The sequence below is a fragment of the Cetorhinus maximus genome, chromosome 5 (assembly GCF_964194155.1).
Source record: "Cetorhinus maximus chromosome 5, sCetMax3.hap1.1, whole genome shotgun sequence".
Lineage (NCBI taxonomy): Eukaryota > Metazoa > Chordata > Chondrichthyes > Lamniformes > Cetorhinidae > Cetorhinus > Cetorhinus maximus.
Genome location: NC_135883.1, coordinates 153007416 through 153032873, shown reverse-complemented (window position 1 = coordinate 153032873; position 25458 = coordinate 153007416).

Here is a 25458-nt window from a genome sequence, read left to right as displayed (position 1 = left end):
CTCCGTGTCATTTTTAAGCTGAATTCCAGCCGCTCTCCGTGTCCTTATCAAACTGAAGTCCCCGCCGCTCTCCGTGTCCTTTTACACTGAAATCCCCACCGCTCTCCACGTCCTTTTTAAATAGAATTCCCGCCGCTCGCCGCATCCTGTTAAACTAAAATCCCCGCCACTCTCCGCATCCTGTTAAACTAAAATCCCCGCCACTCTCCGCATCCTGTTAAACTTCAATCCCGGCTGCTCTCTGTGCCCTTTTTAATCTGAAATTCCCGCCGCTCTCCGCATCCTGTTAAACTGAATTCACCGCCGCTCTCCACATCCATTTGACCTGAAGACCCGCTGCTCTCTGTGTCCTTTTAAACTGAATTCAAGACGCTCTCCACGTCCATTTTAAACTGAAGTCCCCACCACTCTCCGCACCCTTTTTAAACTGAATCCACCGCCGCTCTCCACATCCATTTGACCTGAAGACCCGCTGCTCTCCGCGTCCTTTTTAAACTGAATTCCAGCCGCTCTCCGCGTCCTTTTTAAGCTGAATTTCAGCCGCTCTCTGTGTCAATTTTAAACTGAAGTCCCTGCTTCACTCCACGCCCTTTTTTAAATCCCGCGGCTCTCCGCATCCTGTTAAACTGAATTCACCGCCGCTCTCCACGTCCATTTGACCTGAAGTCCCTGCCGCTCTCCGCGTCCTTTTATACTGAAGTCACTGCCTCTCTCCGCATCCCTTATAAGCTGAAGTCCCTGCTGCTCTCTGCGTCCTTTTTAAACAGAAATCCTGCAGCATTCCGACCCTTTTTTAATCTGAAATCCCCGCCGCACTCCACATCCTTTAAACTGATATCCCCACCGCTCTCCGCATCCTGTAAAACTGAATTCACCGCCACTGTCTGCGTCCTTATCAAACTGAAGTCCCCGCCGCTCTCCGTGTCCATTTCAAACTAAAGTCCCCGCCGGTCTCTGTGTCCTTTTCAAACTAAAGTCCCCGCCGCTCTCCGTGTCCTTTTAAACTGAAATCCCTGCCGCTCTCCACGTCCTTTTTAGATAGAATTCCCGCCGCTCGTCGCATCCTGTTAAACTTAAATCCCAGCCACTCTCCGCATCCTGTTAAACTTCAATCCCCGCTGCTCTCTGCGCCCTTTTTAATCTGAAATTCCCGCCGCTCTCCACAACCTGTTAAACTGAATTCACCACCGCTCTCCACGTCCATTTGACCTGAAGACCCCGCTACTCTCTGTGTCCTTTTAAACTGAATTCAAGACGCTCTCCGCTTCAATTTTAAACTGAAGTCCCCACCACTCTCCGCACCCTTTTTAAACTGAATTCCCCGTCGCTCTCCGTGTCCTTTTTAAACTGAATTCCAGCCGCTCTCCATGTCCTTTTTCAGCAGAAGTCCAGCCGCTCTCTGTGTCAATTTTAAACTGAAGTCCCTGCCACTCTCCGTGCCCTTTTTAAATAGAATTCCCGCGGCTCTCCGCATCCTGTTAAACATCAATCCCCGCCGTTCTCCGCATCCTGTTAAACTGAATTCACCGCCGCTCTCCATGTCCATTTGACCTGAAGTCCCCACCGGTCTCCGCGTCCTTTTATACTGAAGTCCCCGCCGCTCTCCACGTCGTTTTATACTGAGGTCCCCGCCGCTCTCCGCGTTGTTTTATACTGAAGTCCCCGCCGCTCTCCGCGTCCTTTAGAAACTAAAATCCCAGATTCTCTCCGCGTCCCTTTTAAGCTGAAGTCCCTGCTGCTCTCTGCGTCCTTTAAACTGAAATCCCCACCGCTCTCCGCATCCTGTAAAACTGAATTCACCGCCGCTGTCTGCGTCCTTTTCAAACTGAAGTCCCTACCGCTCTCCGTGTCCTTTTCAAACTGAAATCCCCGCAGCTCTCCACGTCCTTTTTAAATAGAATTCCCGCTGCTCGCCGCACCCGTTAAACTAAATTCACCGCCACTCTCCGCGTCCTTTTTAAATAGAATTCCCACGGCTCACCGCATCCTGTTAAACTTAAATCCCCGCCACTCTCCGCATCCGGTTAAACTTCAATCCCCGCTGCTCTCTGCGCCCTTTTTAATCTGAAATTCCCGCCGCTCTCCGCATTCTGTTAAACTGAATTCACCGCCGCTCTCCACGTCCATTTGACCTGAAGACCCCGCTGCTTTCCATGTCCTTTTCAACTGACATCCCCGCCGCTCTCCACGTCCTCTTTAAACTGAATTCAAGACGCTCTCCGCTTCAATTTTAAACTGAAGTCCCCACCACTCTCCGTGTCCTTTTTAAACTGAATTCCCCGCCGCTCTCCGTGTCCTTTTTAAACTGAATTCCAGCCGCTCTGCACGTCCTTTTTAAGCTGAATTCCAGCCGCTCTCTATGTCAATTTTAAACTGAAGTCCCTGCTTCACTCCACGCCCTTTTTTAAATAGAAATCCCGCGGCTCTCCGCATCCTGTTAAACTTCAATCCCCGCCGCTCTCCGCATCCTGTTAAACTGAATTCACCGCCACTCTCCATGTCCATTTGACCTGAAGTCCCCACCGCTCTCCACGTCCTTTTATACTGAAGTCCCTGCCGCTCTCCGCGTCCTTTAGAAACTAAAGTCCCAGATTCTCTCCGCGTCCCTTTTAAGCTGAAGTCCCTGCTGCTCTCTGCGTCCTTTAAACTGAAATCCCCACCGCTCTCCGCATCCTGTAAAACTGAATTCACCGCCACTGTCTGCGTCCTTTTCAAACTGAAGTCCCTACCGCTCTCCGTGTCCTTTTCAAACTGAAGTCCCCGCCGCTCTCCGTGTCCTTTTAAACTGAAATCCCCGCAGCTCTCCACGTCCTTTTTAAATAGAATTCCCGCTGCTCGCTGCACCCTGTTAAACTAAATTCACCGCCACTCTCCGCGTCCTTTTTAAATAGAATTCCCGCTGCTCGCCGCACCCTGTTAAACTAAATTCACCGCCTCTCTCCGTGTCCTTTTTAAACTGAATTCCAGCCGCTCTCCGTCTCAATTTTAAACTGAAGTCACTGCCACTCTCCGCGCCCTTTTTAAATAGAATTCCCGCCACTCGCTGCACCCTGTTAAACTTCAATCCCCGCCGCTCTCCGCATCCTGTTAAACTTCAATCCCCGCCGCTCTCCGCATCCTGTTAAACTTCAATCCCCTCCACTCTCCACATCCTGTTAAACTTCAATCCCCGCTGCTCTCTGCGCCATTGTTAATCTGAAATTCCCGCCTCTCTCCGCATCCTGTTAAACTGAATTCACCGCCGCTCTCCACATCCATTTGACCTGAAGTCCCCACCACTCTCCGCGCCCTTTTTAAACTGAATTCCCCGTCGCTCTCCGTGTCCTTTTTAAACTGAATTCCCCATCGCACTCCGTGTCCTTTTTAAACTGAATTCCCCGTCCCTCTCCGCGTCCTTTTTAAACCGAAGTCCCTGCCACTCTCCGCGCACTTTTTTAAATAGAAATCCCGCGGCTCTCCGCATCCTGTTAAATTTCAATCCCCGCCGCTCTCCGCATCCTGTTAAACTTCAATCCCCGCCGCTCTCCGCATCCTGTAAAACTGAATTCACCGCCGCTCTCCACGTCCATTTGACCTGAAGACCCCGCCGCTCTCCACGTCATTTTATACTGAAGTCCCCACCGCTCTCCGTGTCCTTTTATTCTGAAGTCCCCGCCGCTCTCCGTCTCAATTTTAAACTGAAGTCCCCACCACTCTCCGCGCCCTTTTTTAAATATAATTCCCGCAGCTCTCCGCATCCTGTTAAACTTCAATCCCCGCCGATCTCCACATCCTGTTAAACTGAATTCACCGTCGCTCTCCACGTCCATTTGACCTGAAGTCCCCGCCGCTCTCCACGTCGTTTTATACTGAAGTCCCAGCCGCTCTCCGCGTCCTTTATAAACTAAAGTCCCAGCCTCTCTCCGCATCCCTTTTAAGCTGAAGTCCCTGCTGCTCTCTGCGTCCTTTTCAAACAGAAATCCTGCAGCATTCCCCCTCCTTTTTAATCTGAAATCCCCGCCGCTCTTCGCATCCTTTAAACTGAAATCCCCACCGCTCTCCGCATCCTGTAAAACTGAATTCACCGCCGCTGTCTGCGTCCTTTTTAAACTGAAGTCCCTGCCACTCTCCGCGCCCTTTTTAAATAGAATTCCCGCAGCTCGCCGCATCCTGTTAAACTTAAATCCCCGCCACTCTCCGCATCCTGTTAAACATCAATCCCCGCTGCTCTCTGCGACCTTTTTAATCTGAAATTCCCGTCGCTCTCCGCATCCTGTTAAACTAAATTCACCGCCGCTCTCCACATCCATTTGACCTGAAGACTCCGCTGCTCTCCGTGTCCTTTTTAAACTGACATCCCCGCCGCTCTCCACGTCCATTTATACTGAATTCCCCGTCGCTCTCCACGTCCTTTTTAAGCTGAAGTCCCTGCTGCTCTCTGCGTCCTTTTCAAACAGAAATCCTGCAGCATTCTGCCCCCTTTTTAATCTGAAATCCCCGCCGCACTCCACATCCTGTTAAACTGAATTCACCGTTGCTCTCCACGTCCATTTGACCTGAAGATCCCGCCGCTCTCCACGCCCTTTTTAAACTGAAGTCCCCGCCGCTCTCCGTGTCCTTTTTAAGCGGAATTCCCCGTTGCTTTCCTTTTTATATTGAAGTCACCGCCTCTCTCCGTGTCCTTTTCAAACTGAATTCCCTGCCGCTCTCCGTCTCAATTTTAAACTGAAGTCCCTGCCACTCTCCGCGCCCTTTTCAAATAGAATTCCCGTGGCTCGCCGCATCCTGTTAAACTTCAATCCCCGCCGCTCTCTGCATCCTGTTAAACTTCAATCCCCGCCGCTCTCCGCATCCTGTTAAACTTCAATCCCCGCTGCTCTCCGCATCCTGTTAAACTTCAATCCCCGCCACTCTCCGTGTCCTTTTAAACTGACATCCCCGCCGCTCTCCACGTCCTCTTTAAACTGAATTCAAGACGCTCTCCGCTTCAATTTTAAACTGAAGTCCCCACCACTCTCTGCGCCCTTTTTAAACTGAATTCCCCGTCGCTCTCCGTGTCCTTTTTAAACTGAATTCCAGCCGCTCTCCGCGTCCTTTTTAAGCTGAATTCCAGCCACTCTCTGTGTCAATTTTAAACTGAAGTCCCTGCCACTCTTCGCGCCCTTTTTAAAATAGAATTCAGGCGGCTCTCCGCATCCTGTTAAACTTCAATCCCCGCCGCTCTCCGCATCCTGTTGAACTGAATTCACCGCCGCTCTCCACGTCCATTTGACCTGAAGTCCCCGCCGCTCTCCGTGTCGTTTTATACTGAAGTCCCCGCCGCTCTCCGCGTCCTTTATAAACTAAAGTCCCAGCCTCTCTCTGCGTCCCTTTTAAGCTGAAGTCCCTGCTGCTCTCTGCGTCCTTTTTAAACAGAAATCGTGCAGCATTCCGCCCCCTTTTTAAACTGAAATCCCCACCACTCTCCGCATCCTGTTAAACTGAATTCACCGTTGCTCTCCACGTCCATTTGACCTGAAGTCCCCGCCGCTTCCGCGTCCTTTTATTCTAAAGTCCCTGCTGCTCTCCGCGTCCTTTTCAAACTGAAGTCCCCGCCGCTCTCCGCGTCCTTTTGAAACTGAAGTCCCCGCCGCTCTCCGCGTCCTTTTATTCTGAAGTCCCCGCCGCTCTCCGTGTCCTTTTAAACTGAAGTCCCCGCCGCTCTCCGTCTCAATTTTAAACTGAAGTCCCCACCGCTCTCCGCGCCCTTTTTAAATAGAATTCCCGCGGCTAGCCGCATCCTGTTAAACTTCAATCCCCGCCGCTCTCCGCATCCTGTTAAACTTCAATCCCCGCTGCTCTCTGCATCCTGTTAAACTGAAGTACCCACCGCTGCTCTCCACGTCCATTTGACCTGAAGTCCCCTCCGCTCTCCACGTCGTTTTATACTGAATTCCCCGCCGCTCTCCGCGTCCTTTAATACTGAAGTCCCCGCCGCTCTCCGCGTCCATTTGACCTGAAGTCCCCGCCGCTCTCCACGTCGTTTTATACTGAAGTCCCAGCCACTCTCCGCGTCCTTTATAAACTAAAGTCCCAGCCTCTCTCCGCATCCCTTTTAAGCTGAAGTCCCTGCTGCTCTCAGCGTCCTTTTTAAACAGAAATCCTGCAGCATTCCCCCTCCTTTTTAATCTGAAATCCCCGCCGCTCATCGCATCCTTTAAACTGAAATCCCCACCGCTCTCCGCATCCTGTAAAACTGAATTCACCCCCGCTGTCTGCGTCCTTTTTAAACTGAAGTCCCCGCCGCTCTCCGTGTCCTTTTTAAGCTGAATTCCCTGTTGCATTCTGCAACTTTATTATATTGAAGTCACCGCCGCTCTCCGTGTCCTTTTTAAACTGAAATCCCCGCCGCTCTCCGCATCCTGTTAAACTGAATTCACCGCCGCTCTCCACGTCCATTTGACCTGAAGATCCCGCCGCTCTCCGTGTCCTTTTTAAACTGAATTCCCGCCGCTCTCTACGTCCTTTTGAAACTGAATTCCCGCCGCTCTCCGCGTTCTTTTTAAACTGAATTCCCGCCGCTCTCCGCGTTCTTTTTAAACTGAATTCCCGCCGCTCTCCGCATTCTTTTTAAACTGAAGTCCCTGCCGCTCTCCGCTTCCTTTTTAAACTAAAGTCCCCAACGCTCTCTACGTCCTTTTCAAACTGAAGTCCCTGCCTCTCTCTACATCCTTTTTAAACTGCATTCCCGCCGCTCTCCATGTCCTTTTTAAACTGAATTCCCGCCGCTTTCGGTGACCTTTTAAACTGAAGTCCCCGCCTCTCTCTTTGTCCTTTTAAACTTAATTCCCACCGCTCTCCTAGTCCCTTTTAAACTAAATTCCCGCCGCTCTCAGCGACCTATTTAAACTGAATTTCCCATCGCTCTCCGCGTCCTTTTTAAACTAAAATCTCGCCGCTCTCAGCGTCCCTTTTAAACTGAATTTCCGCCGCTTTCGGTGTCCTTTTAAACTGAATTGCCCGCCTATCTCTTTGTCCTTTTAAACTGAAGTCCCCGCCGCTCTAAGCCTCCTTTTTAAAGTGAAGTCCCCGCCACTCTCCGCAAACTTTTAAACTGAATTTCAGTCGCTCTCCCCGCACTTTTTAAACTGAAGTACCCACCGCTCTCCATGTCCTTTTTAAACTGAAGTCCCCGCTGCTCTCCGCAAACTTTTAAACTGAATTCCAGCTGCTCTCCGCATCCTTTTTAAAGAGAAGTCCCCACCACTCTCCCCTTCCATTTAAACTGAAGTCCCCACCGCTCTCAGCGTCCTTTTAAACTGAAGTCCCCTCCGCTCTCCGCGTCCTTTTTAAACTAAAGTCCCCAACGCTCTCTACGTCCTTTTCAGACTGAAGTCCCCGCTGCTCTCTACATACTTTTTAAAGTGCATTCCCGCCGCTCTCCACGTCCTTTTTAAACTGAATTCCCCGCCGCTCTCTACATCCTTTTTAAAGTGCATTCCCGCCGCTTTCCACGTCCTTTTTAAACTTAATTCCCACCGCTCTCCAAGTCCCTTTTAAACTGAATTCCCGCTGCTCGCCGCGTCCTTTTTAAACTAAAGTCCCAGCCGCTCTCCGCGTCACGTTTAAGCTGAAATCCTGCAGCATTCCGATCCCCTTTTAAACTGAAGTTCCCTCCACTCTCTGCATTCTTTTTAAACTGAAGTCCCCTCCACTCTCCGCATCCTTTTTAAACGGCATTCCCGCCGCTCTCCACGTCCTTTTTAAACTGAAGTCCCCGCCGCTCTCTACATCCTTTTTAAACGGCATTCCCGCCGCTATCTACATCCTTTTTAATCTGAATTCCCGCCGCTCCCCGCGTTCTATTTAAACTGAAGTCCCTGCCGCTCTCCGCGTCCTTTTTAAACTAAAGTCCCCAATGCTCTCTACATCCTTTTCAAACTGAAGTCCCCGCCGCTCTCTACATCCTTTTTAAACTGCATTCCCGCCGCTCTCCAAGTCCCTTTAAACTAATTTCCCGACACTCTCCACGTCCTTTTTAAACTAAACTCCAGCCGCTCTCCACATTCTTTTTAAGCTGAATTCCCGCCGCTCTCCGCATTCTTTTTAAACTGAATTCCCGCCGCTCTCCGCGTCCTTTTTAAACTAAAATCTGGCCGCTCTCAGCGTCCCTTTTAAACTGAATTTCCGCCGCTTTCAGTGTCCTTTTAAACTGAATTGCCCGCCTATCTCTTTGTCCTTTTAAACTGAAGTCCCCGCCGCTCTCCATGTCCTTTTTAAAATGAAGGACCAACCGCTCTCTGCGTCTTTTTTTAACTGAAGTCCCCGCCGCTCTCAGCCTCCTTTTTAAAGTGAAGTCCCCGCCACTCTCCGCAAACTTTTAAACTGAATTTCACTCGCTCTCCCCGCACTTTTTAAACTGAAGTCCCCGCCGCTCTCCGCAAACTTTTAAACTGAATTCCAGCCGCTCTCCGCGTTCTTTTTAGAGAGAAGTCCCCACCACTCTCCCCTTCCATTTAAACTGAAGTCCCCTCCGCTCTCCGCGTCCTTTTTAAACTAATGTCCCCAACGCTCTCAGCGTCCTTTTCAAACTGAAGTCCCCGCCGCTCTCTACATCCTTTTTAAACTGCATTCCCGCCGCTCTCTACATCCTTTTTAAACTGCATTCCCGCCGCTCTCCACGTCCTTTTTAAACTGAATTCCCGCCGCTTTCCACGTCCTTTTTAAACTTAATTCCCTCCGCTCTCCAAGTCCCTTTTAAACTGAATTCCCGCCGCTCTCCGCGTTCTTTTTAAACTGAAGTCCCCTCCGCTCTCCGCGTTCTTTTTAAACTGAAGTCCCCTCCACTCTCCACGTTCTTTTTAAACTGAAGTCCCCTCCGCTCTCCGCGTCCTTTTTAAACTAAAGTCCCCAACGCTCTCTACGTCCTTTTCAAACTGAAGTCCCCGCCGCTCTCCACGTCCTTTTTAAACTGAATTCCCCGCCACTTTCGGGGACCTTTTAAACTGAAGTCCCTGCCTCTCTCTTTGTCCTTTTAAACTTAATTCCCACCGCTCTCCAAGTCCCTTTAAACTAATTTCCCGCCACTCTACACGTCCTTTTTAAACTGAACTCCAGCCGCTCTCCACATTCTTTTTAAACTGAATTCCAGCCGCTCTCTACGTCCTTTTTAAATTGAATTCCCACTGCTCTCCGCATTCTTTTTAAACGGAAGTCCCCGCCGCTCTCCGCGTCCTTTTTAAACTAAAGTCCCCAACGCTCTCTATGTCCTTTTCAAACTGAAGTCCCCACCGCTCTCTACATCCTTTTTAAACGGCATTCCCGCCGCTCTCCACGTCCTTTTTAAACTGAAGTCCCCACCGCTCTCTACATCCTTTTTAAAGTGCATTCCCGCCGCTCTCCACATCCTTTTTAAACTGAATTCACGCCGCTTTCCACGTCCTTTTTAAACTTAATTCCCACCGCTCTCCAAGTCCCTTTTAAACTGAATTCCCGCTGCTCACCGCGTCCTTTTTAAACTAAAGTCCCAGCCGCTCTCCGCGTCATGTTTAAGCTGAAATCCTGCAGCATTCCGATCCCCTTTTAAACTGAAGTCCCCACCGCTCTCCGCGTTCTTTTTAAACTGAAGTCCCCTCCGCTCTCCGCGTCCTTTTTAAAATAAAGTCCCCTCCGCTCTCTACGTCCTTTTCAAACTGAAGTCCCCGCCGCTCTCTACATCCTTTTTAAACTGCATTCCTGCCGCTCTCCACGTCCTTTTTAAACTGAATTCCCCGCCGCTCTCCACGTCCTTTTTAAACTGAATTCCCCGCCACTTTCGGTGACCTTTTAAACTGAAGTCCCCGCCTCTCTCTTTGTCCTTTTAAACTTAATTCCCACTGCTCTCCAAGTCCCTTTAAACTAATTTCCCGCCACTCTACACGTCCTTATAAACTGAACTCCAGCCGCTCTCAACATTCTTTTGAAACTGAATTCCCGCCGCTCTCTACGTCCTTTTTAAACTGAATTCCCGCTGCTCTCTACGTCCTTTTCAAACTGAAGTCCCCGCCGCTGTCTACATCCTTTTTAAACGGCATTCCCGCCGCTCTCCACGTCCTTTTTAAACTGAAGTCCCCGCCGCTCTCTACATCCTTTTTAAACGGCATTCCCGCCGCTCTCCACATCCTTTTTAAACTGAATTCCCACCGCTCTCCGCGTTCTTTTACAACTGAAGTCCCTGCCGCTCTCCGCGTCCTTTTTAAACTAAAGTCCCCAATGCTGTCTACATCCTTTTCAAACTGAAGTCCCCGCCGCTCTCTACATCCTTTTCAAACTGAAGTCCCCGCCGCTCTCTACATTCTTTTTAAACTGCATTCCCGCCGCTCTCCACGTCCTTTTTAAACTGAATTCCCGCCGCTTTCGGTGACCTTTTAAACTGAAGTCCCCGCCTCTCTCTTTGTCCTTTTAAACTTAATTCGCACCGCTCTCCAAGTCCCTTTTAAACGAAATTACCACCGCTCTCCGCGTCCTTTTTAAACTGAATTTCCCATCATTCTCCTCGTCCTTTTTAAACTAAAATCCCGCCGCTCTCAGCGTCCCTTTTAAACTGAATTTGCGCCGCTTTTGGTGTCCTTTTAAACTGAATTGCCCGCCTATCTCTTTGTCCTTTTAAACTGAAGTCCCCGCCGCTCTCCAGGTCCTTTTTAAAATGAAGGACCAGCTGCTCTCTGCGTCTTTTTTTAACTGAAGTCCCCGCCGCTCTCAGCCTCCTTTTTAAAGTGAAGTCCCCACCACTCTCCGCAAACACTTAAACTGAATTTCAGTCGCTCTCCCCGCACTTTTTAAACTGAAGTACCCACCGCTCTCCGTGTCCTTTTTAAACTGAAGTCCCCGCTGCTCTCCGCAAACTTTTAAACTGAATTCCAGCCGCTCTCCGCGTCCTTTTTAAAGAGAAGTCCCCACCGCTCTCCGCGTCCTTTTTAAACTGAATTCCCCACCGCTCTCAGCGTCCTTTTAAACTGACGACCCCACCGCTCTCCCCTTCCATTTAAACTGAAGTCCCCGCCTATCTACATCCTTTTTAAACTGCATTCCCGCCGCTCTCCACGTCCTTTTTAAACTGAATTCCCCGCCACTTTCGGTGACCTTTTAAACTGAAGTCACCGCCTCTCTCTTTGTCCTTTTAAACTTAATTCCCACTGCTCTCCAAGTCCCTTTCAACTAATTTCCCGCCACTCTCCACGTCCTTTTTAAACTGAACTCCAGCCGCTCTCCACATTCTTTTTAAACTGAATTCCCGCCGCTCTCTATGTCCTTTTTAAACTGAATTCCCACTGCTCTCCGCGTTCTTTTTAAACTGAAGTCCCTGCCGCTCTCCGCGTCCTTTTTAAACTAAAGTCCCCAACGCTCTCTACGTCCTTTTCAAACTGAAGTCCCCGCCGCTCTCTACAACCTTTTTAAACGGCATTCCCACCGCTCTCCACGTCCTTTTTCAACTGAAGTCCCCGCCGCTCTCTACGTCCATTTTAAACTGAATTCCCGCCGCTATCTACATCCTTTTTAAACTGAATTCCCGCCGCTCTCTACGTCCTTTTTAAACTGCATTCCCGCCGCTCTCTACATCCTTTTTAAACTGAATTCCCGCCGCTTTCGGTGACCTTTTAAACTGAAGTCCCCGCCTCTCTCTTTGTCCTTTTAAACTTAATTCCACCGCTCTCCAAGTCCCTTTTAAACTAAATTCCCACCGCTCTCAGCGTCCCTTTTAAACTGAATTTCCGCCGCTTTCGGTGTCCTTTTAAACTGAATTGCCTGCCTATCTCTTTGTCCTTTTAAACTGAAGTCCCCGCCGCTCTCCATGTCCTTTTTAAAATGAAGGACCAACCGCTCTCTGCGTCTTTTTTTAACTGAAGTCCCCGCCGCTCTAAGCCTCCTTTTTAAAGTTAAGTCCCCGCCACTCTCCGCAAACTTTTAAACTGAATTTCAGTCGCTCTCCCCGCACATTTTAAACTGAAGTACCCACCACTCTCCATGTCCTTTTTAAACTGAAGTCCCCACCACTCTCCCCTTCCATTTAAACTGAAGTCCCCTCCACTCTCTGTGTCCTTTTTAAACTAAAGTCCCCAACGCTCTCAGCGTCCTTTTCAAACTGAAGTCCCCGCCGCTCTCTACATCCTTTTTAAACTGCATTCCCGCCGCTCTCCACGTCCTTTTTAAACTGAATTCCCGCCGCTCTCCACGTCCTTTTTAAACTAAAGTCCCAGCCGCTCTCCGCGTCACTTTTAAGCTGAAATCCTGCAGCATTCCGATCCCCTTTTAAACTGACGTCCCCTCCACTCTCCGCGTCCTTTTTAAACTAAAGTCCCCAACGCTCTCTATGCCCTTTTCAAACTGAAGTCCCCGCCGCTCTCTACATCCTTTTTAAACTGCATTCCCGCCACTCTCCACGTCCTTTTTAAACTGAATTCCCCGCCACTTTCGGTGACCTTTTAAACTGAAGTCCCCGCCTCTCTCTTTGTCCTTTTAAACTTAATTCCCACCGCTCTCCAAGTCCCTTTTAAACTAAATTCCCGCCACTCTCCACGTCCTTTTTAAACTGCATTCCCGCCGCTTTCCACGTCCTTTTTAAACTGAATTTCTACCGCTCTCCAAGTCCCTTTTAAACTAAATTCCCGCCGCTTGCCACATCCTTTTTAAACTGAATTCCCGCCGCTCTCCGCGTCACTTTTAAGCTGAAATCCTGCAGCATTCCCATCCCTTTATAAACTGACGTCCCCACCGCTCTCCGCGACCTTTTTAAACTGAATCCCAGCCGCTCTCCGCATTCTGTTAAATGAAGTCACCGCTGCTCTCCACGTCCTTTTTAAGCTGAATTCCCAACTGCTCTCTGCTTCCTTTTCAAAGTGAAGTCCCCACCGCTCTCCGCGTTCTTTTTAAACTGAAATCCCACCGCTCTCCGCGTCCTTTTAAACTGGGGTCCCTGCCGCTCTCCGCGTCCTTTTTAAACTAAAGTCCCAGCCGCTCTCCATGTCCTTTTTAAGCTGAATTGCCTACTGTTCTCTGCTTCCTTTTTAAACTGAAGTCCCCGCCTCTCTCCCTGTCCTTTTTAAACTGAAGTCCCCACCGCTCTCCGCGTCCTTTTTAAACTGAATTTTCCATCGCTCTCCGCGTCCTTTTTAAACTGAATTTCCCATCGCTTTCCGCGTCCTTTTTAAACTGAATTTCCCATCGCTCTCCGCGTCCTTTTTAAACTAAAATCCCGCCGCTCTCAGCGTCCCTTTTAAACTGAATTTCCGCCGCTTTCGGTGTCCTTTTAAACTGAATTGCCCGCCTATCTCTTTGTCCTTTTAAACTGAAGTACCAACCGCTCTCCGCGTCCTTTTTAAACTAAAATCCCGCCTCTCTGTCCTTTTAAACTGAATTCCAGCCGCTCTCCGCGTCCTTTTTAAAGAGAAGTCCCCACCACTCTCCCCTTCCATTTAAATTGAAGTTCCCACCGCTCTCCGCGTCCTTTTCAAACTGAAGTCGCCGCCGCTCTCTACATCCTTTTAAACTGAAGTCCACTGCGCTCTCCGCGTCCTTTATAAGCTAAAGTCCCCAACGCTCTCTACGTCCTTTTCAAACTGAAGTCCCCGACACTCTCTACGTCCTTTTTAAACTGCATTCCCGCCGCTCTCCACGTCCTTTTCAAACTGAAGTCCCCGCCGCTCTCTACATCCTTTTTAAACTGCATTCCCGCCGCTCTCCACGTCCTTTTTAAACTGAATTCCCGCCGCTTTCGGTGACCTTTTAAACTGAAGTCCCCGCCTCTCTCTTTGTCCTTTTAAACTTAATTCCCACCGCTCTCCACGTCCTTTTTAAACTTAATTCCCATCGCTCTCCAAGTCCCTTTTGAACTAAATTCCCGCCACTCTCCACGTCCTTTTTACACTGAACTCCAGCCGCTCTCCACATCCTTTTTAAACTGAATTCCCGCCGCTCACCGCATCCTTTTTAAACTGGGGACCCTGCCGCTCACTGCTTCCTTTTTAAACTAAAGTCCCTGCCGCTCTCTGCACCCCTTTTAATCTGAAATCCTGCAGCATTCCGACCCCCTTTTAAACTGACGTCCCCACCACTCTCCACGTCCTTTTTAAACTGAATCCCAGCCGCTCTGCGCATTCTGTTAAATGAAGTCACCGCCGCTCTCCACGTCCTTTTTAAGCTGAATTGCCTACTGCTCTCTGCTTCCTTTTTAAACTGAAGTCCCCGCCTCTCTCCCTGTCCTTTTTAAACTGAAGTACCAACCGCTCTCCGCGTCCTTTTTAAACTAAAATCCCGCCATTCTCAGCGTCCCTTTTAAACTGAATTGCCCGCCTCTCTCTTTGTCCTTTTAAACTGAAGTCCCCGCCGATCTCCGCGTCTTTTTTTAACTGAAGTCCTCGCTGCTCTCAGCGTCCTTTTCAAACTGAAGTCCCCGCCGCTCTCCGCAAACATTTAAACTGAATTCCAGCCGCTCTCCGCGTCCTTTTTAAACTAAAGTCCCCAACGCTCTCCGCGTCCTTTTCAAACTGAAGTCCCCGCCGCTCTCTACATCCTTTTTAAACTGCATTCCCGCCGCTCTCCACATCCTTTTCAAACTGAAGTCCCCGCCGCTCTATACATCCTTTTTAAACTGCATTCCCGCCGCTCTCTACATCCTTTTTAAACTGCATTCCCGCCGCTCTCAGCGTCCTTTTCAAACTGAAGTCCTCGCCGCTCTCTACATCCTTTTTAAACTGCATTCCCGCCGCTCTCCGTGTCCTTTTTAAACTGAAGTCCCTGCCACTCTCCGCAAACTTTTAAACTGAATTCCAGCCGCTCTCCGCGTCCTTTTTAAAGAGAAGTCCCCACCACTCTCCCCTTCCATTTAAACTGAAGTCCCCACCGCTCTCCGCGTCCTTTATAAACTAAAGTCCCCAACGATCTCACCGTCCTTTTTAAACTGCATTCCCGCCGCTCTCCACGTCGTTTTTAAACTGAATTCCCACCGCTTTCGGTGACCTTTTAAACTGAAGTCCCCGCCTCTCTCTTTGTCCTTTTAAACTTAATTCCCACCGCTCTCCAAGTCCCTTTTAAACTAAATTCCCGCCACTCTCCACGTCCTTTTTAAACTGAACTCCAGCCGCTCTCCGCATCCTTTTTAGACTAAATTCCCGACGCTCTCTACGTCCTTTTTAAACTGAATTCCCGCCGCTCTCCGCGTCCTTTTAAACTGGGGTCCCTGCCGCTCTCCGCGTCCTTTTTAAACTAAAGTCCCTGCCAGTCTCCACGTCCCTTTTAAGCTGAAATCCTGCAGCATTCCGACCCCCTTTTAAACTGACGTCCCCACCGCTCTCCACGTCCTTTTTAAACTGAATCCCAGCCGCTCTGCGCATTCTGTTAAATGAGGTCATCGCCACTCTCCACGTCCTTTTTAAGCTGAATTGCCTACTGCTCTCTGCTTCCTTTTTAAACTGAAGTCCCCACCTCTCTCCCTGTCCTTTTTAAACTGAAGTACCAACCGCTCTCCGCGTCCTTTTTAAACTAAAATCCCGCCGCTCTCAGTGTCCCTTTTAAACTGAATTGCCCGCCTCTCTCTTTGTCCTTTAAAACTGAAGTCCCCGCCGCTCTCAGCGTCCTTTTTAAACTGAAGTCCCCTCCGCTCTCCGCGTCCTTTATAAACTAAAGTCCCCAACGCTCTCAGCGTCCTTTTCAAACTGAAGTCCCCGCCGCTCTCTACATCCTTTCTAAACTGCATTCCCGCTGCTCTCTACATCCTTTTTAAACTGCATTCCCACCGCTCTCTACATCCTTTTTAAACTGCATTCCCGCCGCTCTCCACGTCCTTTTTAAACTGAATTCCCGCCTCTCTCTTTGTCCTTTTAAACTTAATTCCCACCGCTCTCCACGTCCTTTTTAAACTTAATTCCCACCGCTCTCCAAGTCCCTTTTAAACTAAATTCCCGCCACTCTCCACGTCCTTTTTAAACTGAACTCCAGCCGCTCTCCACATCCTTTTTAGACTGAATTCCCGACGCTCTCTACATCCTTTTTAAACTGCATTCCCGCCGCTCTCCACGTCCTTTTTAAACTGAATTCCCGCCTCTCTCTTTGTCCTTTTAAACTTAATTCCCACCGCTCTCCACGTCCTTTTTAAACTTAATTCCCACCGCTCTCCAAGTCCCTTTTAAACTAAATTCCCGCCACTCTCCACGTCCTTTTTAAACTGAACTCCAGCCGCTCTCCACATCCTTTTTAGACTGAATTCCCGACGCTCTCTACGTCCTTTTTAAACTGAATTCCCGCCGCTCTCCGCGTTCTTTTTATACTGAAGTCCCCACCGCTCTCCGCGTCCTTTTTAAGCTGAAATCCTGCGGCATTCTGACCCCCTTTTAAACTGAAGTCCCCGCCTCTCTCTTTGTCCTTTTAAACTTAATTCCCACCGCTCTCCAAGTCCCTTTTAAACTTAATTCCCACCGCTCTCCCTGTCCTTTTTAAACTGAACTCCAGCCGCTCTCCACATCCTTTTTAAACTGAATTCCCGCCGCTCTCTACGTCCTTTTTAAACTGAATTCCCGCCGCTCTCCACATCCTTTTTAAACTGAATTCCTGCCGCTCTCCGCGTCCTTTTAAACTGAAGTCCCTGCCGCTCTCCGCGTTCTTTTTAAACTAAAGTCCCAGCCGCTCTCCGCGTCCCTTTTAAGCTGAAATCCTGCAGCATTCCGATCCCCTTTTAAACTGACGTCCCCACCGCTCTCCACGTCCTTTTTAAACTGAATCCCAGCCGCTCTGCGCATTCTGTTAAATGAAGTCACCGCCGCTCTCCACGTCCTTTTTAAGCTGAATTCCCGACTGCTCTCTGCTTCCTTTTTAAACTGAAGTCCCCACCGCTCTCCGCGTCCTTTTTAAACTGAATTTCCCATCACTCTCCGCGTCCTTTTTAAACTAAAATCCCGCCGCTCTCAGCGTCCCTTTTAAACTGCATTCCCACTGCTCTCTGTGTCCTTTTTAAAGAGAAGTCCCCGCCGCTCTCCATGTCCTTTTTAAACTGAAGTCCCAGCCGCTCTCCGCGTTCATTTTAAACTGGGGTCCCTGCCGCTCTCCGTGTTCTTTTAAACTGGGGTCCCTGCCGCTCTCCGTGTTCTTTTTAAACTAAAGTCCCAGCCGCTCTCCGCGTCACTTTTAAGCTGAAATCCTGCAGCATTCCGACCCCCTTTTAAACTGACGTCCCCACCGCTCTCCACGTCCTTTTTAAACTGAAGTCCCCGCCTCCCTCCCTGTCCTTTTTAAACTGAAGTACCAACTGCTCTCCGCGTCTTTTTTAAACTAAATTCCAGCCGCTCTCCGCGTCCTTTTTAAAGTGAAGGCCCCACCACTCTCCCCTTCCATTTAAACTGAAGTCCCCTGCGCTCTCCCCGCACTTTTTAAACTGAATTACCAGCCGCTCTCCGCGTCCTTTTCAAACTGAAGTCCCCGCCGCTCTCCGCAAAAATTTAAACTGAATTCCAGCCGCTCTCTACGTCCTTTTTAAACTGAATTCCTGCCACTCTCCGCGTTCTTTTTAAATTGAATTCCCCGCCGTTCTCCTCATTCTGTTAAATGAAGTCCCAGCCGCTCTCCACGTCCTTTTTAAGCTGAAATCCTGCAGCATTCCGACCCCCTTTTAAACTGACGTCCCCACCGCTCTCCACGTCCTTTTTAAGCTGAGTTCCCGGCTGCTCTCTGTGTCCTTTTTAAACTGAAGTCCCCGCCTCTCTCCCTGTCCTTTTTAAACTGAAGTCCCAGCCACTCTCTGTAAACTTTTAAACTGAATTTCAGCCACTCTCTACGTTCTTTTTGAACTGAAGTCCCCACCGCTCTCCATGTCCTTTTTAAACTGAAGTACCCGCCGCTCTCCGCAAACTTTTAAACTGAATTCCAGCCGCTCTCCCCTTCCATTTAAACTGAAGTTCCCGCCGCTCTCCACAAACTTTTAAACTGAATTCCAGCCGCTCTCCCCTTCCATTTAAATTGAAGTCCCCGCCGCTCTCAGCGTCCTTTTCAAACTGAAGTCCCCTCCGCTCTCCATGTCCTTTTAAACTGGGGTCCCCGCCGCTCTCCGCGTCCTTTTTAAACTAAAATCCCAGCCGCTTTCCGCGTCCCTTTTAAGCTGAGATCCTGCAGCATTCCGACCCCCTTTTAAACTGACGTCCCCACCGCTCTCCACGTCCTTTTTAAACTGAATCCCAGCCGCTCTGCGCATTCTGTTAAATGAAGTCACCGCTGCTCTCCACGTCCTTTTTTAGCTGAATTCCCGACTGCTCTCTGCTTCCTTTTTAAACTGAAGTCCCCGCCTCTCTCCATGTCCTTTTTAAACTGAAGTCCCCACCGCTCTCCACATCCTTTTTAAACTGAAGTCCCCGCCACTCTCCACAAACTTTTAAACTGAATTTCAGTCGCTCTCTATGTCCATTTTAAACTGAAGTCCCCGCCGCTCTCCACGTCCTTTTTAAATTGAAGTCCCCACCGCTCTCAGCGTCCTTTTCAACTGAAATCCCCGCCGCTCTCCACAACCTTTTCAACTGAAATCCCTGCTGCTCTCCGCAACCTTTTAAGCTGAAGTCCCTGCTGCTCTCCGCGTCCTTTTTAAACAGAAATCCTGCAGCATTCCGACCCCTTTTTAATCTGAAATCCCCGCTGCTCTCCGCAACCTTTTAAACTGAAATCCCGCCGCTCTCTGTGTCCTTTTAAACGCAAGTCCCCGCCGCTCTCTACGTCCCTTTTAAACTGAATTCACGCCGCTTTCAGTGTCCTTTGAAACTGAAGTCCCCGCCTCTCTCTAAATCCCTTTTAAAATGAATTCCCGCCGCTCTCCACATCCTTTTTAAACTGAATTCCCGCCGCTCTCTAAATCCCTTTTAAACTGAATTCCCGCCGCTCTCTACGTCCTTTGTAAACTGAATTCCCGCCACTCTCTACGTCCTTTTTAAACTGAATTCCCGCCGCTTTTGGTGACCTTTTAAACTGAATTCCCGCCGCTCTCCACATCCTTTTTAAACTGAATTCCCGCCGCTCTCCACGTCTTTTTTAAACTGAATTCCCGCCGCTCTCTACGTCCCTTTTAAACTAAATTCCCGCCGCTCTCCGCGTTCTTTTTAAACTAAAGTCCCTGCAGCTCTCCGCATTCTGTTAAATGAAGTCCCCACCGCTCTCCACGTCCTTTTTAAACTGAATCCCAGCCGCTCTGCGCATTCTGTTAAATGAAGTCACCGCCGCTCTCCACGTCCTTTTTAAGCTGAATTCCCGATGGCTCTCTGATTCCTTTTTAAACTCAATTCTGCCACTCTCCACGTCCTTTTTAAATTGAAGTCCCCGCCACTCTCCCCAAACTTTTAAACTGAATTCCAGCCGCTCTCTACGTCCCTTTTAAACTGAATTCCCCGCCGCTTTCGGTGTCCTTTTAAACTGAAGTCCCTGCCTCTCTCTTTGTCCTTTTAAACTGAATTCCAGCCGCTCTCTAAATCCCTTTTAAACTGAATTCCCGCCGCTCTCCACGTCCTTTTTAAACTGAATTCCCGCCGCTCTCTACGTCCATTTTAAACTGAATTCCCGCCGCTTTCGGTGTCCTTTTAAACTGAAGTCCCCGCCGCTCTCCACGTCCTTTTCAACTGAATTCCAGCCGCTCTCTAAGTCCTTTTTAAACTGAATTCCCGCCGCTCTCTAAGTCCTTTTTAAACTGAATTCCCGCCTCTCTCTACGTCCTTTTTAAACTGAATTCCCGCCGCTCTCTATGTCCTTTTTAAACTGAAGTCCCCACCGCGCTCCACGTTCTTTTTAAACTAAAGTCCCAGCCGTTCTCCGCGTCCCTTTTAAGTTTAAATCCCGCAGCATTGCGACCCCCTTTTAAAGTGACGTCCCCACCGCTCTCCACATCCTTTTCAAACTGAAGTCCCCGCCACTCTCCGCAAACTTTTAAACTGAATTTCAGCTGCTCTCTACGTCCTTTTCAAACTGAAGTCCCCGCCTCTCTCTTTGTCCTTTTAAACTGAATTTCCGCCGCTCTCTACATCCTTTTTAAAATGAATTCCCGCCGCTCTCCACATCCTTTTTAAACTGAAGTCCCCACCGCTCTCCGCGTTCTTTTTAAACTGAATTCCAGACGCTCTCCGTGTCAATCTTAAACTGAAGTCCGGCCGCTCTCTACATCCTTTTTAAACTGAAGTCCCCGCCACTCTCCGCGTCCTTTTTAAACTGAATTCCTGCTGCTCTCCACGTCCTTTTAAAACTGAAGTCCCAGCCGCTCTCTGCGTCCTTTTTAAGCTGAAATCCTGCAGCATTCCGACCCCCTTTTAAACTGACGTCCCCACCGCTCTCCACGTCCTTTTTAAACTGAATCCCAGCCGCTCTCCGCATTCTGTTAAATGAAGTCACCGCCGCTCTCCACGTCCTTTTTAAGCTGAATTCCCGACAGCTCTCTGCTTCCTTTTTAAACTGAAGTCCCCGCCTCTCTCCGCAAACTTTTAAACTGAATTTCAGTCGCTCTCTACGTCCTTTTCAAACTGAATTCCCCGTCGCTCTCCACGTCCTTTTTAAATTGAAGTCCCCGCCACTCTCTGCAAACTTTTAAACTGAATTCCAACCGCTCTCTACGTCCTTTTTAAAGTGAAGTCCCCACCGGTCTCAGCGTCCTTTTTAAGCTGAAGTCCCTGCTGCTCTCTGTGTCCTTTTCAACTGAAATCCTGCAGCATTCCGCCCCCTTTTTAAACTGACATCCCCACCGCTTTCCGCGTCCTCTTTAAACTGAATTCCTGCCTCTCTCTGTGTCCTTTTTAAACTGAATTCCCGCCGCTCTCTGTGTCCTCTTTAAACTGAATTCCTGCCTCTCTCTGTGTCCTTTTTAAACTGAATTCCAGACGCTCTCCGTGTCAATTTTAAACTGAAGTCCCCGCCACTCTCCGCGTCCTTTCTAAACTGAATTCCTGCTGCTCTCTACATCCTTTTTAAACTGAATTCCCGCCACTCTCTGTGTCCTTTTTAAACTGAATTCCCACCGCTCTCTATGTCCTTTTTAAACTGAAGTCCCTGCCACTCTCCACATCCTTTTTAAACTGAATTCCCGCCGCTCTCTGTCCTTTTTAAACTGAATTCCCGCCGCTCTCTTTGTCCTTTTAAACTGAATTCCAATCGCTCTCTGCATCCTTTTTAAACTGAATTCCCGCTGCTCTCTACGTCCTTTTTAAACTGAATTCCCGCTGCTCTCCGCGTCCTTTTTAAACTGAATTCCCGCCGCTCTCTACGTCCTTTTTAAACTGAATCCCAGCCGCTCTGCGCATTCTGTTAAATGAAGTCACCGTCGCTCTCCACGTCCTTTTTAAGCTGAATTCCCGACAGCTCTCTGCTTCCTTTTTAAACTGAAGTCTCCGCCGCTCTCCACAAACTTTTAAACTGAATTCCAGCCGCTCTCCGCATCTTTTTTAAACTAAAGTCCCCGCCGCTCTCCGCCCCCTTTTTAAACTGACATCCCCGCCGCTCTCCGCTTCCTCTTTAAACTGATTCCTGCCTCTCTCTGTGTCCTTTTTAAACTGAATTCCCGCCGCTCTCTGTGTCCTTTTTAAACTGAATTCCCCGCCGCTCTCCACGTCCTTTTTAAACTGAATTCCAGATGCTCTCTGCTTCAATTTTAAACTGAAGTCCCCAGCACTCTCTGCGCCCATTTTAATCTGAAGTCCCGCCGCTTTCCGTGTCCTTTTTAAACAGAATTCGCGCCGCTCTCCGTGTCCTTTTTAAACTGAAGTCCCTATCGCTCTCCACGTCCTTTTAATCTAAAATCCCCGCCGCTCTCCGCAACCTTTTGAACTGAAGTCCACGCCACTCTCCGTGTACTTTTTAAGCTGAAGTCCCTGCTGCTCTCCACATCCTTTTTAATCTGAAATCCCCACCGCTCTCCGCGTCCTTTTTAAACTAAAGTCCCAGCCGCTCTCCATGTCCTTTTTAAGCTGAAATCGTGCAGCATTCCGCCCCCTTTTTAAACTGAATTCCCCATCGCTCTCTGCGTCCCTTTTAAACCGAAGTCTCTTGCTCTCTACAAGTCCATTTTAAACTGACGTCCCCGCCGCTCTCCACGCCCATTTTAAGCTGAAGTCCCTGCTGCTCTCTACGTCCTTTTTAAACTGAATTCCCGCCACTTTCGGTGTCCTTTTAAACTGAATTCCCCATCGCTGTCTGCGTCCTTTATAAACTGAAGTCCTGCAGCACTCCACCCCCTTTTTAAACTGACATCCCCGCCACTCTCCACGTCCTCTTTAAACTGATTTCCAGATGCTCCCCGCTTCAATTTTAAACTGAAGTCCCCACCACTCTCCGTGTCCTTTTTAAACTGAATTCTCGCCACTTTTGGTGTCCTTTTAAACTGAAGTCGCTGCTGCTCTCTGCATCCTTTAAAAACTGAAGTCCTGCAGCACTCCGCCCCCTTTTTAAACTGAATTTCCCGTCGCTCTCTGCGTCCCTTTTAAACTAAACTCTCTTGCTCTCTCCACGTCCTTTTTAAACTGAAGACCAACCGCTCTCCGCGCCAATTTTAAACTGACATCCTCGCCGCTCTCTGCGTTCTCTTTAAACTGAATTCCAGCCGCTCTCCGCTTCAATTTTAAACTGATGAACCCACTACTCTCCACGCCCTTTTTAAACAGCATTCACGCCGCTCTCTGCGTCCTTTTTAAACTGAAGACGCCGCCGCTTTCCGTGTCCATTTAAACTGAAGTAACTGCTGCTCTCCATGTCCTTTTTGAACTCAAGTCCCCGCCGCTCTCCGCATCCTGTTAAACTGAAATCCCCGCCGCTCTCCGCATCCTGTAAAACTGAAATCCCCGCCGCTCTCCGCATCCTGTTAAACTGAAATCCCCGCCGCTCTCCGCATCCTGTAAAACTGAAATCCCCGCCGCTCTCCGCATCCTGTTAAACTGAAATCCCCGCCGCTCTCCGCATCCTGTTAAACTGAAATCCCCGCCTCTCTCCGCATCCTGTTAAACTGAAATCCCCGCCGCTCTCCGCATCCTGTTAAACTGAAGTCACCTCCGCTCTCTGTGCCCTATTAAACTGAAATCCCCGCCACTCTCCGCGCCAATTTTACACTGACATCCCCGCCGCTCTCCGTGTCCTCTTTAAACTGAATTCCCACTGCTCTCCATGTCCTTTTTCAACTGAAGTCCCCGCCACTCTCCGCAAACTTTTAAACTGAAGTCCCCACAGCTCTCTGCGTCTTTTTAAACTGAAATCCCCCCGGCTCCCTACGTCCTTTTTTAACTGAATTCCCCGCCGCTCTCCTTGTCCTTTTAAACTGAATTCCCCGCCGCTCTCCTTGTCCTTTTAAACTGAATTCCCCGCCGCTCTCCTTGTCCTTTTAAACTGAATTCCCCGCCGCTCTCCTTGTCCTTTTAAACTGAATTCCCCGCCGCTCTCCTTGTCCTTTTAAACTGAATTCCAGCCGTTCTCCTTGTCCTTTTAAACTGAAGTCTCTGCCGCTCTCCGCATCCATTCTAAACTGAATTCCCTCCGCTCTCCGCAAACTTTTAAACTGAATTCCCCGCCGCTCTCCTTGTCCTTTTAAACTGAATTCCCTGCCGCTCTCCTTGTCCTTTTTAACTGAATTCCCCGCCGCTCTCCTTGTCCTTTTTAAACTGAAGTACCCTCCGCTCTCTCCATCCTTTTTAACTCCATTTCCTGGAGGGACTTCTGGAGAGGGCTTCTTTTTCTGGCCTTTGCCCTCCTGAAGCTGCTGCCTGTAAATGTCAGAGGAAAGAGCGAGTGCCTGCATGAGCTGCTCCTAACATGGAGAAATGTGTGCTTCTCATGTTTTGATGTGACTTAGTTCTGCATGGATTCTTATTGGATGGAGGCCACCCGCAGACCTCTCCATCTCCTCAGGCTCAGTCCAGTTCCTCCCTGCCTGCTGAGCTGTCCACTCCTCAGACTCAGTGAGGGTCTTGAGGTCAGGCCCACCGCCCTCCCATCTTCTCTCTCTCTCTCTCTCTCTCTTCAACTTTTCCTGCACAAAGAGAGAAGATGGGTTTGAGAGCTATCGGGTTTCATGTATCTTTCTCATGATTTTAGTCTTACAAATAACCCACTGGATTGGGTGCCATGTGATTGATGCAGGTTGTCCACAAGGGCTCTGGGGCAGCGCCCTCCAGAGCAGTGAAAACATGTGGATAGTAGGATGGGGCTCTTGGAGGTATGTTATTAGCAGTGCTTGCTGGTGCCCTCAACACCTAACCCCCTTCCCCCTCCCACCCTCCCTTCTCCACTCTCAGACAGCCTGTGAGCTCTATATGCGGAAGGGTCAGGGACTCACAGAGGCCTGTCCACCTGCAGGCTAGATGGACTGCAGTGGGTCCATGTGGCATCACCTTATCACGTTGAGTGGCTCTTTTATGTATGGGCAGCATTGATGGTGCCCTTGCCATTGAGGCCCATGTCCCCTGTACCATTCATGGAGGTGAATGTGAGCAGTTGAGGGTGCACTTACCCTGGCGGCGTGGATGAGGTCATTCATCCGTTTCCGGTATTGCGGGGCAGTCCTCTGGTGGAGGCCGTGGGCACTGACCACCTTGAACACTTTCTGTCATGCAGGGTTGGTCAGATGGCTCGGCCTCCTCCTTCCACCCTCCGGGTAGCGGACGCCCCCCCCCGGCATTGAGCAGCACTTTGAAGGATGTGTCACTGAATTTGGGGGCCAGAGCTCCCTGTAATCAGTGGGCCATCTCCTCCTTGAACAGTGGGTAAGCTGATGTCTGGACATGGGCAAATCCGGATGGCAGAGCCTTTCGGATGAGGGATCGGGTCTGGGTGCAAGCACTCCTAGTTGTCTCTGTTATAAAGAGTTACTGTCTCATTACAAAACCAATCTGCTCCATTGAGTCATTACATTTGGCGATGAGGGTAAAATCGACTTCGACTCTGCACCTTGCCCTGTTACTGTGAGTAAATTGAATTTTAAAAACTTCTCACCAGTCGTATCGCCGTTTGGAAGAATCAATCCATGTGTTGCTAATATTGAAGGTTGGAGCCAGTATGTTGAGAACCTCAGATTTTACTTTGTAGCAAATGAAATAACCGCCGAAGAAAAGTCGAAAGTGATTCTCTTAAGCGTACGCGGCAGTAAAACATAGAACCTGATTCGAACCCTGACTGCCCCAAGCACGCCCCATTCCAAGTCATACAGTGAATTATTGGACCTAGTGAAAGCACACTTCCAGCCAAAATGCAGTGCTTTAAATTTAATTCAAGAGTCCGTGCCCCAGGAGAGTCCATCACAACCTATGTGGCGATCCTCAAGCAGTTAATGGAATACTGCGACTTTGGGGGCACATTAAATGCAGGATCGACTGGCATGTACAGTCAAGCACGACACCAAACAGCACCACTTGCCCGCCGAAATCATTTAGACTTAAAGCACGCCCAAGAAATCTCCTCCACCGTGGAAAGCGCTGTGATAATGGCATCGTGCTTCATGTGGGGCGGGAACCTGCTGCCGAGCGTAGTGCGAAAACC